Source organism: Hippocampus zosterae, chromosome 4 (assembly GCF_025434085.1).
Source record: "Hippocampus zosterae strain Florida chromosome 4, ASM2543408v3, whole genome shotgun sequence".
Classification (NCBI taxonomy): domain Eukaryota; kingdom Metazoa; phylum Chordata; class Actinopteri; order Syngnathiformes; family Syngnathidae; genus Hippocampus; species Hippocampus zosterae.
Genome location: NC_067454.1, coordinates 5,218,743 through 5,235,907, shown reverse-complemented (window position 1 = coordinate 5,235,907; position 17,165 = coordinate 5,218,743). Strand labels below are relative to the sequence as shown.

General features: G+C 44.1%; 1 long non-coding RNA gene across 2 annotated transcripts in view; it reads left to right on the top strand.

Annotated features, from left to right (window-relative positions):
- The window catches only part of LOC127598984 (uncharacterized), a 98,912-nt gene that overhangs the window by 38,864 nt on the left and 42,883 nt on the right, over positions 1-17,165 (top strand). The window contains exon 1 of one of the 2 annotated variants that reach the window (XR_007961978.1): positions 45-159. The exons of the other annotated variant lie outside the window; for it this stretch is intronic. This is a non-coding gene — a long non-coding RNA (uncharacterized LOC127598984). Of the gene's footprint in view, positions 1-44; positions 160-17,165 lie in introns of those variants that run through there. 2 annotated transcript variants of the gene reach the window in all.

Here is a 17,165-nt window from a genome sequence, read left to right as displayed (position 1 = left end):
TCAAATCAACATCATTCTATAGCTTTTCTCCACGAATGCACAGAGATGAACAACCATTTACGCTCACACTCACACCAAGGGACAATTTGTTCCATTAACCTCCGTGCATGTTTTTGGAATGTGGGAGGAAACCGGAGTACCCAGAGAAAACCCACGCAGGTAAGGGAGAACATGGAAACTGCATACAGGAAGGCCGGAGCCGGAATCGACCGCTGTACCTCGACGCGCTAACATGTAGACCATTGCAGTGCCGGTTTTAGGTTTATCTCAATGAAAATCTCGAGTTTGAGAGACCCCATTGTGGCTGAGGTAGTTGAAAAGTCACTTTCCAGTAATTTGTATGATAAAATAAGAATCCTATTTTTACTGTCGTTGTGTTTTGCGCTGAGGGAAACCCAAATCTCATTGAAAAGTTGTCGACTGCGTGGATATTTCATTCATTCATTCATCTTCCGAACCGCTTTATCCTCACTAGAGTCGCCGGGGGTGCTGGAGCCCATCCCAGCTGTCTTCGGGCAGTAGGCGGGGGACACCCTGAATCGGTTGCCAGCCAATCACAGGGCACACAGAGACGAACAACCATCCACGCTCACACTCACACCTAGGGACAATTTGGAGTGTTCAATCAGCCTGCCACGCATGTTTTTGGAATGTGGGAGGAAACCGGAGCACCCGGAGAAAACCCACACAGACCCGGGGAGAACATGCAAACTCCACACAGGGAGGCCGGAGCTGGAATCGAACCCGGTACCCCTGCACTGTGAAGCCGACGTGCTAACCACTGGACTACCAGGCCGCTGCATGGATATTTAATTATGTATTTTTTTGTCCCAGATGAGTCTTCTCGAAACGCGTTCACCATATAGCATCATGACTTAAGCATCATTTTGTTGATGGTAATGAGTCCGGAATTAGACCGTTGGCCCGCTGAACTCACTGTACAATTGCTCACCCACGAAATACTCCATTGGCATGTATGTAATTCCTCTTATCCTTCCAGCCTACTTTGGAGATAAGTGCTGAAAGTCCGTGCCGGTCATGCTCATGAAATGCTTGTGATTATGCAAATGAATGTAAAAGAAAAATATTCCCCCTTTTTGGTGGATAACACCCACAATTTTCCATGGTCCTCCGCAGATGGTGTGCATGATCCCAAAAATGTAATAAAATGGAACCGCCGTGACTATCTCGCATCCTCATCAACATTTAGAGTGGCAGGTCAAGCCTCTCATCACAGATTGCCTCCACCGTGGTCAAGTATCAACACAGGAAAGGGGTTGGCTGCCTGCAAGTTCTTTTTCTTCTTTTTTTCTGTTCTTTTATTTGGGGAAGAAAAAAAATGAGTCACAAGCACAAAGATTTTATCCAATGACCTCTAAATTGAATTGATATATATATAGTCAACACTACCGTCAGTTGCAAAATGGTTATACTTTTGTCATTGTGTGTGGGCAGAACATATTTGCAAAGTTTGATGAGCTTTCCATCAATAACGAACCTCAACTTTTTTAACTATTTGATGAAAATTAATTTATGATTTTGGAAAATCCGCTCATTACACCGCAGACACACGTCGACCGCTCTTGCTTGCTGTCTCACTCGTGCGAGTGGCCACAAGTGTGCACAAAGATATTGTAAATTGTATGTTTTACTTTTTATGGTCAATGCGAGAGCTAGTTGGTGACTTTGAGTGGGTTAGATATGACCCCCAGGTCGTTCTTTGCCTAGTTCTTGTTTAGCCTCATTTTAAAAGTTTTCTTGAGATTTTCTCTCAATATGAACCAATATTAAATAGATGGATGGCATTATGTTTCTTAGTTTTTGTTGTTGTTCTTTTTTTTTTTTCTTGTGGGGAGAGCATGCTAGCAAAGTTTGACGGTTCGATCAGAAAAAAAAAACTCAGCCCCACATGGGCATAACCAGACCAAACGTGGCGATACGGAATTTGATTGTCTATTTTGTGTTGATTCCTAAAAAAAATAAATTAAAAAAATCTCAAGAACCAATTCCCGAAGACACCGACAATCTCTGCTGTTTCTATCGAAAATCGACATTTTAAATTCCTTTGGGCTATTTTCACTGATCCTTCAAAGACTCGCCCGAGAGATTTGGTCCAAAGTCTATCAAATTTGAACTTCGTATACCCGACAGATGGGCGATGCGCAATTTGTCAGCGTGTTTGCATGCGCCATCGAATGCAGGCGAGCGGGGTGTCAAAGTTGGATGATCATGTCAAGGATTCGCCACGAATGGGCTTGTTTTGCCACTGCGCACGGCTTTAATTTACATGAAATCAGCATCGTTCTAGTTTTATGAATAATTGAGCAGCCTGATTTTGACCTGCGTGCATCAATCAGCAAAAGTTTACCATCACTATCTTACAACGCGACACTCTGGTCTCCCTCTCTTGCAGTTCCTTCGTATATCATCCAGATGTTTGGAGATCAATACTGTGCCTCACATGTGGGGCGCTTACATACGTATCTGCCCCTCCCTGCTAAGGTTTCTTTAATTTAAAGAAAAAGATGAACCTATGGTCCATGCATAATGCATGTTCAGGTGACATCACAGCCGCTGTCAATGATAATCAGATGACACCCATAAGATAATTTGGGCACTTCCGAAGAGAATCATCATACTTTCAAATGTCTCCCCCCATCATGCAGCGCCGATTATAGTGCCATCAATCTGCAGCATTCCATATTTGCGATGCACAATAACGCCAGCAAAACAAGTGTTGCTAATATTTCACACTGAGGAGGTAAATCTGTGACACAATCGAACCGTGATCGGCATAATTTCATTTTATGGTGATGCCCCAATTTGCTTTTTTTTCCATTTGTCCCGTGACATGTCACGAAATGTGAAAGAAAAGTGCGACCCTGAAAACAAACTTTAAAACACAAGAGAAAGGAGGTCGAGCAGAGTTGTCTTTAACTTGTGCACAAGGAGAGTGAATGAGTATCCTCCATGACAATCTCCAAAGAGCTCTGGAAAACATTCTGCCCCTTACTTCATTCATTCGTTCATCTTCCGAGCCCCTTGATCCTCACTAGGGTCGCGGGGGGTGCTGGAGCCTATCCCAGCTGTCTTCGGGCAGTAGGCGGGGGACACCCTGAATCGGTTGCCAGCCAATCGCAGGGCACACAGAAACGAACAACCATTCGCACTCACACTCACACTCACACCTAGGGACAATTTAGAGCGTCCAATCAGCCTGCCACACATGTTTTGGAATGTGGGAGGAAACCGGAGCACCCGGAGAAAACCCACGCAGGCCCGGGGAGAACATGCAAACTCCACACAGGGAGGCCGGAGCTGGAATCGAACCCGGTACCTCCGTACTGTGAAGCCGACGTGCTAACCACTGGACTACCAGGCCGCCCCCCTTACTTCATATATTCCTCAATAATGGGATGGAAATAAGATCAATCAATGAATGAAAATATAACGAGTGAAAAAGTCAAAAATTTCCAAGAAAGCATGGTTCAAAATTTGAACAAAAATCTGGAACCTGTATGATGAAACCACCTTCAGTGACTAATAATCCACAAGTCTGCACATTTCCACATTTTTCGGCAGTTTGCGTAGTATTTTTTTTCAAAACCATAAACAATATAGATTAAAAAAACTGCTTTGTATTATGTTTAAACATAACTTTTGTAGTACCGCATTTTTCTCACTAAAAGGCGCACCTAAAATCCTTCCATTGTCTTAAAACCTCACAGCGCGCCTTAAAATCCGATGCGCCTTATGTATGGTCATTACGGTAATATGTCAACCCCAAATGGCTTCTTGCTCGAGACATGCTGACAACGCAGCCATAACTGCTCCAGAATCTGAAGACCTTGTTTTCGCGAAACATTTTGTGACATAAGCTACTCACCAAAATAAATGTACTTGGTCGTGTAATTTCACACTTGATGGGTGGGCAGGCACTCCAGAGACCCATTTCAATGTCTCTCCAACATCCTTCATTGCATTTATTGCAGACCATTTATTTGCCGTCATACAAACCACATTTCAAAAGCATTATTTGTGCAGTTTTCACTGCAAAGTACAAAATGGCCTCCAGCTGATGCAGGAGATTGTTTTATAGTTGTACTTGTCACTTTTTATTAACTAGTGTTTATGGAACATGACGTTGAATGGCCATAAATAGTCAGATGAGCACACGGCGAGACTTTAAATCTCTGAACGTGCATCTTGAGAGAAGTCTGCAGTGCAAAGATGAAAAAGAAAAAAAAAAGAACGCAAAGACGACGTGATGTGCTTCAAGGACGCCATCTCATTGCTTTATTTGTTTGCCTTCTCCGACTTCAACAAGCAACCTCTGGAGGCGGCGGGGCCATGTTTTTTTTGTGGATGGATGAAGTCCTCACAGGGGCTGCCCGGAGAACGCTCCAGGCGAGTGTCACTCCCCATCGGACGCCGCCCTTGTAAAAGCGCCGTTTCAAAATAAACAAGTCATGGGCTGGCGTCTCCAGACACTGTCACAGATTCCCCCCATTTCAACTCTCTTGACTTTGACAAACTCCGAAGAGCTTCTGGAGATTTGTCTGCTTGTGATTGGCGTGCACAAACAAAGCAAGTGTTGTAATCGGGTGGGTTCCATTATACGTATCATTTAATTTAGATTTTTGCGGAGGGGGGGATTGTTTTGTTTTTTTATCCAATAAGTTTGGATGTGTTTTTAGAACATGCTTGTTATTTTTTGTTTGTTTAATACTTTGTTTTAGTGTAGTATTTATGTGATTTAGTTTTAGTTTTAGTTTATTTTATATATTTTTTAATGCTTTGTTTTAGTGCCGTATTTATTAGATTGAGTATTAGTTTTATTTTATTTTTTGTCTTTATTTTTTATTTTTTTTAGTATATGGTGTTTGCCAATGCAAGATTAAAAAAAAAAAAACGAGGTCACGAAGTATTGTGGAATAAAATATGATTCAAATTGACAGCAGTAGAATGAACCCAGAAAGCTCATGTATAATAGTAATTGGCCAAGATGAAAATGAAGGACATACTGTATTTGCAAATATTTTTTGCAGTCAGCATTAGTTTATTGATGTTATTAGATTTAGTGAGTTAGTTTTTACTTTAAAAATCATTTTCTGTTCTTTATTCATTTCACTAAGAATGTTTTAGTTTTTGTTATCTTGTTAGTTTGCTTTAATAAGAATGTTTTAGTTTTTGTTATCTCGTTAGTTTGCTTTCACTATAATTAACCTTGTGACTGGCTAGTGCGAAGACACTTGCAGTGAGAAACTACAAGACTTACAGCTAAATACACTCAGAGGCCAAAATATTTAATAACAAACTAATTGCACTAAACTTTACGCTCATCATAGAAAAATGGGCTATTCAGTCGTTCATAGTTTCATTATGTGTGACGGCATGCAGCATATATTAGATTTTTGTTGATTATGCCTTTGTTGTATCAATAATACACACTATTTTTTTTTTTTTTTAAATACGATTGAGGCGGCCCGGTAGTCAAGTGGTTAGCACGTCGGCTTCTCAGTGCAGAGGTACCGGGTTCGATTGCAGCTCCAGCCTCCCTGTGTGGAGTTTGCATGTTCTCCCCGGGCCTGTGTGGGTTTTCTCCGGGTGCTCCGGTTTCCTCCCACATTCCAAAAACATGCGTGGCAGGCTGATTGAACACTCTAAATTGTCCCTAGGTGTGAGTGTGAGCATGGATGGTTGTTCGTCTCTGTGTGCCCTGTGATTGGCTGGCAACCGATTCAGGGTGTCCCCCGCCTACTGCCCGAAGACGGCTGGGATAGGCTCCAGCACCCCCCGCGACCCTAGTGAGGATCAAGCGGCTCGGAAGATGAATGAATTAATGAATAAATACGATTGACTAATCAGGTGGGATTTGCACCCCGTATACTTATATTGTCCCTCCCGGCATGGCGTAAATAAACACCAGGCGCTTACATATCGTGTATATACAGCACACATCACAAATACCAAGTGGGAAAAAAGCGCTTTTATTTCAGGGCAAAAGGAAAACAAAAGAAAAAACAAACAAACACAGCACTGGGAGTGAAGTTTTGCGTTGCTGCGATCTCCCCCGCTGCAAACTTCTGAGACGCGCACCACCCCCACTCCCCCAACCCTCCTACCCCTACCACCGTCTGCGTAATTGCACTTCACTCTCAGATGCCTCGCAACATGTTTGATACATGGGCGAATACCCTGCCTCTAAGTTTGCCACTCTCATCACGAGTATTCCCTGGAAAGTCACAACACGAGCTCAGTCGAGCATCGATTGCGATGTATTCCAGCATCTCGCATCGGAGAATGACATCATGGGTTTGGGGACGGGGGGCCTCTTGATGTCTCTTTTGGGTGGGGGGGAGACTCAACACCGGATGTGATCCAGTGCCGGAGTCGTATCCAACAATACCAAAGCAATCACGCTACGAGTGCACCTATTGTAGCTTTTCGGGACTGGAGTTGTGTTTCGTTGATTTACTGCGCAGTTAAAAGTAGCTTTAAATATGATTTGTCGCATCGCAAGTCACGTCCGCCAGCTGGGGAAATCTCACACGGCAACATTGTTCCCTCTCCATCATGTGTCATAAAATGGACTCGCGACAGAATATGTGTGAATTATTCAGATTGACGGTATTTATATTTCATGTCAGATTTTTGTTTGGAGCGATTGCATAATTCAGATTGAGGAGAAAGCTTTCCGTTGCTCAAAGAAAGAACAATGCTCCGTTCGGAGTTTGATCCCTGTCTGGTTACATTCGGAGCATGTTCCAACAAAGTGAATCAAGTGACATCTCAGTTTAGGGTCCTCCAACATGAAATAATCATAATAATTAAAGCTGAAAGCAATGATGAATGGGTGTTCACATGCTCAGCTGCATGGCGAATGTTTGAAATAACCATCAAACTTTAATGGCATATGTGGAGCTCGCGTTTAGCTTAACGATTTAGCCTCACGCAGCTACCGAGTTTACCTGATTCCAATCCGGGGCTCGCTGGGGTGAATTCCCTTCCAACAGGTTGGTCTCGATTCCTGAAACTCGCCAGACCCATGACACTATTCATTCATTCATTCATCTTCCGAGCCGCTTGATCCTCATGAGGGCCGCGGGGGGTGCTGGAGCCTATCCCAGCTGTCTCCGGGCAGTAGGCGGGAGACACCCTGGACCGGTTGCCAGCCAATCGCAGGGCACACAGAAACGAACAACCATCCGCACTCACATTCACACCTAGGGACAATTTAGAGCGTCCAATCAGCCTGCCATGCATGTTTTTGGAATGTGGGAGGAAACCGGAGCACCCGGAGAAAACCCACGCAGGCCCGAGGAGAACATGCAAACTCCACACAGGGAGGCCAGAGCTGGAATCGAACCCGGTACCTCTGCACTGTGAAGCCGACGTGCTAACCACTGGACTACCGGGCCACCCCCCCATGACACTACTTTAATGAAATTCGATGGCTGAGGTTTCACTGAACAAAAAGATGTAGACCGTTCTGCATTGTCTTCTAAAGGCAGCTTCAGAGCACGGAAACATTTTTTGAATTTATTTTAAAGCATAAAAACCCAATCCGTTGTTTGCTTTTAGCGCCCGGAATGCTTTTACACCTACGGTTTGTTTTCAAGCTTTCCCTCTGGATTAATAGAGCCCGAGCCGTCCACTCATCTCTGCCTGTGTTTTGGCCATTAGCCACGCCGGCATTAGCGCCAATCAGTATTCAAGGGGGCAAGCGGCGGTGTCACACAAGCCATCAGGGAAATTTGCTGAGATACAAGAAACTCTCAAGAGCCATTAAAGCGTGACGTTTCTCCGACGAGTCGATATGTGACAGATTGATAAATGAACAAATTATCTGCGCGGCACTGTGGTCGTAGCTGAGCGTCAAAAATCCCAACATATCAGTTTTTTTTTTTCCCTCTGACTCTGGCAGCTGTCTGCGGCGTCAGAAAGAGATTGTTAAAGGATGCTGACGCAAGGCTGCGGATTAATCACTAGTCTATTGTGTCGGCCGGCCACTCCAAGATGGAGAACCAACAAGCTTTGAATGGAACGTTGGCCATATATTGCCATTTGTCCCGAGTGTTGTGAGAGTGTGATGGCGTTGGGGGTGCAGGGGGGACTTGGGAGCCTTTGGACTACTAAAAGACCTCAGAGCACCAGCAGCTGATTGTCTTAAGAGAAAAAAAGGAAGCGCTCACATCGTGACACATGAACGTGAGCAGATGCACACGATTGTCTTTTTTAATTTCCATGAATCAGTAATTTAGGCTGGGCGGCCCGGTAGTCCAGTGGTTAGCACGTGGGCTTCACAGTGCAGAGGTACCGGGTTCGATTCCGGCTCCGGCCTCCCTGTGTGGAGTTTGCATGTTCTCCCCGGGCCTGCGTGGGTTTTCTCCGGGTGCTCCGGTTTCCTCCCACATTCCAAAAATATGCGTGGCAGGCTGATTGAACACTCTAAATTGTCCCTAGGTGTGAGTGTGAATGCGGATGGTTGTTCGTTTCTGTGTGCCCTGCGATTGGCTGGCAACCGATTCAGGGTGTCCCCCGCCTACTGCCCGGAGACAGCTGGGATAGGCTCCAGCGCCCCCCGCGACCCTAGTGAGGATCAAGCGGTACGGAAGATGAGATGATGAAGTAATTTAGGCTATGAAAAAAAATCAAACAATTTTGAACGGTGTTCTTTCATGTAACGGCCAGTCGACTGTAAATCCTCTTCTTTCTCAAGAGCATTTTGAAACAGTCATTAATGCCTTCGTCACATCCCGGCTGGATTTACTGTAACGCACTTTACTTAGCAGTCAGACGATCCTCCATGAAGTGTCTCCAGTTGGTCCACAATTCCGCTGCTCGCCTCTTGACTGGTACTCGTAAAAGGGAGCACATCATTCCTACTCTGGCATTCTGTCACTGGCTCCCTAAACGTACATTTTAGACTTCTTTTTAAGTTCCTATAATTTGTTCTCAGATCTCAGACACTAGTTTGCATGTTCTCCCCAGGCCTGCGTGGGTTTTCTCCGGGTGCTCCGGTTTCCTCCCACATTCCAAAAATATGCATGGCAGGCTGATTGAACACTCTAAATTGTCCCTAGGTGTGAGTGTGAGTGCGAATGGTTGTTCGTCTCTGTGTGCCCTGCGATTGGCTGGCAACCGATTCAGGGTGTCCCCTGCCTACTGCCCGGAGACAGCTGGGATAGGCTCCAGCACCCCCCGCGACCCTAGTGAGGATCAAGCGGTTAGGAAGATGAATGAATGAATGATTGAATGAATGAATGAATGAATCTCAGACACTATTTAAGGTACCGAGAACTAAGCGGAGGCTCAGAGGGGATCGAGTCTTTTCCAGTGCCAGTCCCTCTCTTTGGAATCACCTCCCACTGAACGATCGGCAAGCCCCCTTGCTGCCCATCTTTAAAACTCACCTTCAAACTCAATTTTATTCTCTGGCTTTGGACTTGATTTTTAGTTTCAATGCTTCTGTGCTCTATTGTGTCTTTGTAAGCCATTTGTTTTATTGTTTGCTGTTGGATAAAATCTTTTTTTTGCACCATGTACCGCACTTTGTATTCAACGGTGGTTGTTTTCAAGTGCACTATAAAAACAGTTGAGTTGACTTAATGGGAGTCTCCTTGCCCAAACGAGCCCGAATTAATAATGGAAAACAACGAGTTGTCTCCCTCAATATTTTCCCAAGGTTTTCGTACTAACACAGAAGCTGTTGTTCCACTAAAGTTACCTTTGCCCTGTGATTCCAAACCCTATTCGTGTTCACAGATACTAGGAAAGAGAGCCATTCATGTATGAGTGAAGCGTGAGTGCCACACCGCCTGAATAATAGCAACCACTGGAAGTTTTGGGGTCCTTCGCGTTTACCAGAACAGGTTGTTTTTTTTTTTCCTGTAGACACAGTAAGAGATTGTGGGTCTCGGTTATTTCAGAACATCCCCTTCCAAGTAACTGTAAACATTCAGATTTGTGTGATCATGAAGCGGCTTGATTTTCAGTGGCCCAGCAGAGCTTGTGTGTTGGATTCCATGAAGTGCTTTGTGCAAGTTCACCTCTTACCTTCATGAAATTAGAATGTTCTTGGTGTTTCCTTACGACAAACAAACAAACAAAAAGTTGTATTTTCCAGCATGTCTTTGGATTCTTCACAAACAAGCCTCAAGCTAAGAAGCGCTTTGGCATGGCGGCCACGTCGTGTCTAGACCCCCACACCCTTGTACTCATTCTTGCAACTGATTTGATAACGTGAAAAAAAAAAATATATATATATATATATAATAAGTGTCATGCCCATGATGCAACGTCAAGCAAATCTGCTCATTTGTCTGTCTCGCCGAGAAATCTCAGCCATACAAGTTTTGACATGTTTGTCATAAATATTTTATGAGTGAGCCCGCAGGATCCTGCCGTCTGAAAGCTTGGATTTTTTTTCATATATTTATTTTCCACCCTCTCCAAACCACAAGGTCAACCTGCGCTCACCCGTATCAAGGATCTCCGCAGACAGACAAAACGGAACCAGCGGCCGCCGCAATGAAATCTGACATATAAAGGAAACGTATTCAGCTGGCGGTAGTGTGGGGGGGGTGGAAAAGGTGCACGTAACCACAAGTGCACTTGTTTATTTGCAGGTCAATGCGCTTGGCCTACGCTGCTGCCGCCGCCAGCTTCTCTCGCAGCTCCTCGGTTATTCTGAGCAAGTCTTTCCCAGTCTCGTTACGCAACGGTGGCGCTTCATGTGAATAATTCAAGTGCACATTGTTGCCTATTGATATGGTCGGAATGAATGGCTTTTTTTTTGTGTATGCTTTTTTGGTTTATCCAGTGAGATAACTGAAATCAAACTGATCATCTTGAAGATTTCCCATGAGTCCAAGGTCGATATCGTGAGGTGAAATTACTCTCTTAGCTGGTGTCATTGCTGTTTGCGTATTGGGTACGAACAGTCCGTCACATTCCTGGGAAGGTTTGAACAAGCTCCAACCAGATGATACACTCAAATGGGCCCCAATTGGAAGTAAAAATCGTAGATAATTGGGTGACGAGAATTGACAAAGTGTTTTTTTGTTTGTTTGTTTACACAAGCTAATGTGAGTCAGGCTTGGCATCAAAGTCGAACGACCCTGAAAATGATTCCCCCAAATGTCCCTCTGTAGCATCCCCTTGGAAAGTTCCAACAAAAATAGTCCAGTCACAGATGAAAACTAATTTGATCCCGAACGTGACCCCACAAAATGTGCTTGGTAGTGACCCCGTGGAAAGTTAAGAACAATAAGCCCCGAACCACCAGTCTCACCGATCTACAAAAGTGGCATATCGTATCACAAAACCTCACAAGTACACATGGCCAAAATAAAACAGGAGTCCATTAGGCGCAAATTCCAAGACTCATTCTTGACCACCTCCTACTTGGAGATTCATCCAGATGAGCCCCCGGTCACAATTAGGTCTCCCAGACGCTAAATGATTCCAGCTTGAATTCATGCTTTATACTCGTCTGACTTTCTGCCATTAGCATCCTTCAACGCCTTAACGCAGGGTACTCCAATTCACCCTTTGACCTGTTCAAGTACGGGAAAGGTTTAGAATATTGTGCTCCAATATAACATATCCCGCGTCCTTATGCAGCCGTAACTGTGTGGGCTGACATAAGCAGACTCTTTGCAACTACTTGAGATATAAATAGACCAGAGTCCCGTCCGCCACCATATGTGCCGTACACGCTGAAAGATTTGTATTCCATAAGCTGTTAATAAAGCCGTTCTGTTGGGCATGATAATGAGATTCATATATTCACCCGTTGACCTTCTTCCGCTCTGCTCGCAGGGCTGCGTGTTGATGTGCGATGGCCGTAATTCAAGGTCTGGCAGGGATCTTGGTGTCATGGCGATTATCATGTACAGATCACATTATTATACATTTATTGCCCTCACTGTACAGATGGACAGGGTACGTGCCGCTGGAAATCACCAGCTCTGGTCACACCGGAGTGGAATGTTATGCTGTTAAATGGCGATTCTGTCAGGATGAAATATTGACCACAGTCAGCATTTTTTTCGGTCAATTACAACCTCAGAGATTGATTGATAGAATCCAATTATGATCTTGAATCCAGATTGGGCTTGGTGCGTGGGAATCACCCGTTGTGATGAATCCGTATTTTTAGTAGGACTCCTGGTCCTTTTCAACTTCCCAAGGAACGTTTTTTTTTTGTTTTTGTTTTTTTTACAAATTTTGCTTGCTCCTGGGTTTCATTTTAGCGGTAACATATCACCTCATCGAGAAGCGCGCCTAGCCCTGCATCACAAGTGACATACTGTCGACGGATGTAGCAGAGAATCCGGTAATTTTTCAAAATAAAATTTCAGATTACGAAATGAATAAAACGGAAGTAATGTCAGTTATTTATTCGTCCTGTGCGGCCCTGTAACAAATGACCAACGGAGCAGTACCGGTCCACGGACCACAGGTTGAGGACCACTGAGTTAACACACGTTTCACACCGAAAAATCTCGACACAACCACTGTCCCACCCTTAATATGCATTATTTCAAGAAATACATTTTCAATTGGATGGGAGTTACTATCAATCGTCCATCAGTGATCCAAGCCTCTGTTTTACAAGTTAGCATACAGCGTAATGCTTACTTTAACTGCAAAGAAAACAAAATGGCATGCACACTCAGCTCCCTATAGTTAAAAGTTCCCAGTAAGTATTGTCCGAAAATGTACTGGCCTGTTGTAAAAATCAAGTGTACTGAAGCAGAACACCTTCAGGGTACCGCCCCATTGACAAGCCATGTCTACATAAAAGTACAATAATATTCTTTTTTTTTTTTTTCCCCGAGATGATGGACACAAAAGTTCACATGACAGCTTGCCAAAGCTGCTCTGAACCTCGGATAATCATTTCCGTTCTCCTCCTCGATCCGGTGTTGGCGAGAGATGAGCGCCGCTAGCTGGCACGGAAAAGACAGTCATGGAAATGAAGCCAAGCAACTGACTTCTATTGGCATAGGAGAAGAAGCAACAGTTCAGAAAGGGAACATGACGTGCCCCGCAAAAAAAAACAACAAAAAAAAAACAGTAAGACAACAACAAAAAACAATTAAAATCTACTGCAAACAGAAGACGTGTCACAGTTGGCAAGTTGAAGCTCTAATAACTAAAAGTTCAGTCTGTTCATAAATATCAAATATACAAAGTTGCACAGCAAGCCACTAAAACACAACCTCTCAGTAGTGCCCATTGGAAAGTTAAAAGAAACAAAATTATTCTGACCAGGTTTTCTGCTCATCACAGAATTCAGTTCGTGTAACTCTTACAGACAGAGAAGTCTCAAGCACCCATGCAAGAAGAGGATTTTAGTTTCCAATTTTCTTTGTACCACCACGGCGACACTGTGGTTGACTGGTTTGTACGTCGGCCAGACAGTGCAAAGGTTCCAGGTTCGATTCCGGCTCTGGCCTTCCTGTGTGGAGTTTGCATGTACTACCCGTGCCTGCGTGGCTTTTCTTCGGGTACTCCGGTTTCCTCCCGCATTCCTAAAACATGCGTGGCAGGTTCATGGTACACTCTAAATTGTCCCGAGGTGTGAGTGTGGATGATTGTTCATCATTTAAATAACCTCTACCAGATTTGGTTTTACTCGCAGACTTTTCCCGTACCGTCCCCCGGTTTTGTCCGCACCCCTAGCCCTGATGGTCGCACCCCTAAACCGCAGTTGGCAATACAAGTTCTTCGTTTTCAGAACAGACTCCAGTCTGAACTCGGTTAGACCTCAGCGAAGGTATCATTCGCGTAGATATCAGGGATGTCTCTGACTGCTCATTATTCTCATCCGATTGAAAGGGCTTATGCCCTCGCGCGTCCGGCGGCCATTCCCCCTGAGAGCAGACCTTAATCCTTCCTCTCGCCATACAATTCCCCCTTTGCACCGCACGGTTGTTCAACTCTGTTTCCCAAGCAACTCTCTGGGACTATTCCAAAAGCAAATGACGGCAAAACGTTTCTGTCTAAAGTGTTTCTCGGGTCTGCTTATCACTTGGATTTGGCCTCCCTTTGACTTGCTTATAGCCGTCTTAAACGAGACGGCGCTGAGAATGTGCCATCATCGCAGATGAACAGCATTCATCTTCTCTATCGCACCCCGCGGCCCGTCGCAGGTTTATTAACTTCGTTGTTTTGAGGACACTAGTTGGCATATTCATCTTCTTTTTTTTTTTCATGCCACCATTCGTAATTATTGTACACTCCTCCCCACTTTTTTTTTGGGGGGGGGAAATTAACTTTTATTCATACCGTCAATTAAGATTGTGTGCCGTTTGTCTTGGCCAACCGGGAACACAGCAACCTGAGGAATCATTCCGCTAATGATGACCTGTCAAACGTGCAGCTGTCTGGGACAAATCATCATTGTCGTCGCCGTCTCGTATACAGAGACTCACCAAACACGCGGGAAAAGCTCTGACAAATATTCAGGGGGGGTGGGGGGGGGGTTAGAAACCTCAAACTTTGTGGTGTCAACTCTGTGAAACTCGACACATCCAGTCATTAGACTGAATCGGGATGCCGCTATGAATAAACACTCATAATCATAAATACGGTATTTCAAAAGCAAAAGAGTCATTTGCCAATATTCATTCATTCATTCATTCATTCATACATCTTCCGTACCGCTTGATCCTCACTAGGGTCGCGGGGGGTGCTGGAGCCCATCCCAGCCGTCTCCGGGCAGTAGGCGGGGGACACCCTGAATCGGTTGCCAGCCAATCGCAGGGCACACATAGACGAACAACCATCCACGCTCACACTCACACCTACGGACAATTTAGAGTGTTCAATCAGCCTGCCACGCATATTTTTGGAATGTGGGAGGAAACCGGAGCACCCGGAGAAAACCCACGCAGGCCCGGGGAGAACATGCAAACTCCACACAGGGAGGCCGGAGCTGGAATCGAACCCGGTACCTCTGCACTGTGAAGCCGAGGTGCTAACCACTGGACTACCGGGCCGCCCCATTTGCCAATATAATTTTTGTTTTTCTTTTACAATAAGTCGCTTGCAAACACTTTGCTCTCATATACGACAGGACCGTCAAACTCATTTTTGTCATGAGCCACTTTTGAATTACAGCTTCCCTCGGAGGGCCGTCACGACATTGAAACCACAAAAATGTTCAATCGCATTGTCACATTCTTACTTTTACGGGAAACAAAATTACCGCAAAATCTCAGCGTCATATTTTATACATGACAGTTTGACATTTCGGTACATTTTTTTTTTAGCAAGGATCATGCAAGTTGACATACATGATTTTCTTTTGGTGGGGGTCACATAAAATGATTTGGTGGGCCGGATTTGGCCCCCGGGCCTTGAGTTCGACACCTTTGATATACGGTGTATATATTTTTCAACATGTACAACTAAAGAGGCATGCTTAGCAATGCTAATTTGAGGTAGGCCATACCCTATAATTGGGGTAGCAATACATGCTGGGGTTTACAGAAATCTCAAACACACTCAGCCCCCCCCCACCCCCCCTCTGTAAAGCAAACCTGACAACACGTAGCTGATAATGTTCCAACCCGCCAACAGGCCCAAAAGTGAGAGTGATAGGCTCCTGGGGAACGGTCCTCAAATCCTGCGGCTACAGCAGCTGGTCATTTGTTTAAATCACCAAAAAAAAAAAAAAAAAAAAGTGCATCTGGTTCCGGAAAAAGAAAAATAGAGCAATGTGGATGAGGAAAAAAAAAGAAAGAAAACCAAGCAGATGCAGCAATGTTGTGACTCTGAATGTTTCAGGGCTATGAGAAAGTGGATGTTGGAAACTAATGTTGGCCAGCAGAGGCCTCTCCTCAAAGCATCTTAACAACCTTCGTTTTGCATCCCATCATCATTTTTGGTTGGGACTTGCGTCATACTTAAAAAGTATAAATAGTTGGGTTTTTACACCAGCACTCAACCTCCAGCGGGCCTATCTAGCCTGTTGTGTGCGTGAACTGATGAAGCCTGCTCAGATGAGATGCGAAGTGTTGTCCAACTGTGCCGGAACATTTCCATTTCGTGAAAATTTGATTATTTGGCTGAATGAGAATGTAATAATAATGACATAAAAAATATAAATGTAGATTGCCTTCATTTTTGCAGCATTTGTCTGCTCTTGTTTACTAGATTAAAAAAAAAAAGTAACAATTTGTGACATTAATATTACTTTTTTTTTTTCATACTGTGTTTTCAGTTTGACTTGACTGTAGTAATTGTTGCATTATTCTGATCATTCAAAAATCAAAATGTATCAAAATGATACTCATTTCCCATCTGTAGAAATTGTTACGATTTTTTGTATGGTGCAATATTTTTTTTATTTATTTTTTAACATCACGGTTTCCCTTCTTCTACGACTATGACTTTTTTCTCATCTATATTTATTAGGAATGTGTGAGCACACCAACTCATGGTTTCACATTTGTGTCAAAGGCTTCTACAATTTCGTCCCATCAGAGGTGTTTTTTTTTTTTTTTGGAGGCTGACAAGCGGCGCCATCCATCTCGTGCTCGTCTCCACTACCGTCGCCGTCTGATTAGTCCAATTTCAAATGTTTAATATCCCGAGATGGATCCTAATGTTGATTTGTCACATTCAATTCCGCCGATCGTATTTAACCTTCAGCCCCGTGACTTGCTCACTCGCGCCAGTCCATCATTATTTGTTCAGCCAACTTTTAGACAAGTCTCCATGAACTTTAACCGCGTCTTTGTCGACTTGCTAACTTGATGCTGAGCTTTCGGCAAAGGGGGTGGGGGGGCGGGGCGTATCGCAGTAGAAGATATTTTGGCAAATATGTGTTTTGTTTTTTTCTACTGCTGTTTGATGAAATACTTTTTGTAATGGTGTGCTGGATTTTGCATATTTTTAATTCAGCCCTTGTAGCCAATTTTACTTGGCAACATAAAATGTGGTTGGCGTGTATATCACGAGTAGACACACACAAAAGTTTCAAGTCGTCCACCGATTGGGCTTGAAAACCGCCGTTTGAGGCTCATTTTAGTTATTTTCAAGGAAGCATTTCAAGAGGAAATCCTATTAGCGATTTTGTCCAATTGCTAGCAAATTTTGTGTTCTGCGCAAAAACAAAATACTTTGAAAAACTTGGCTCCCGCTTG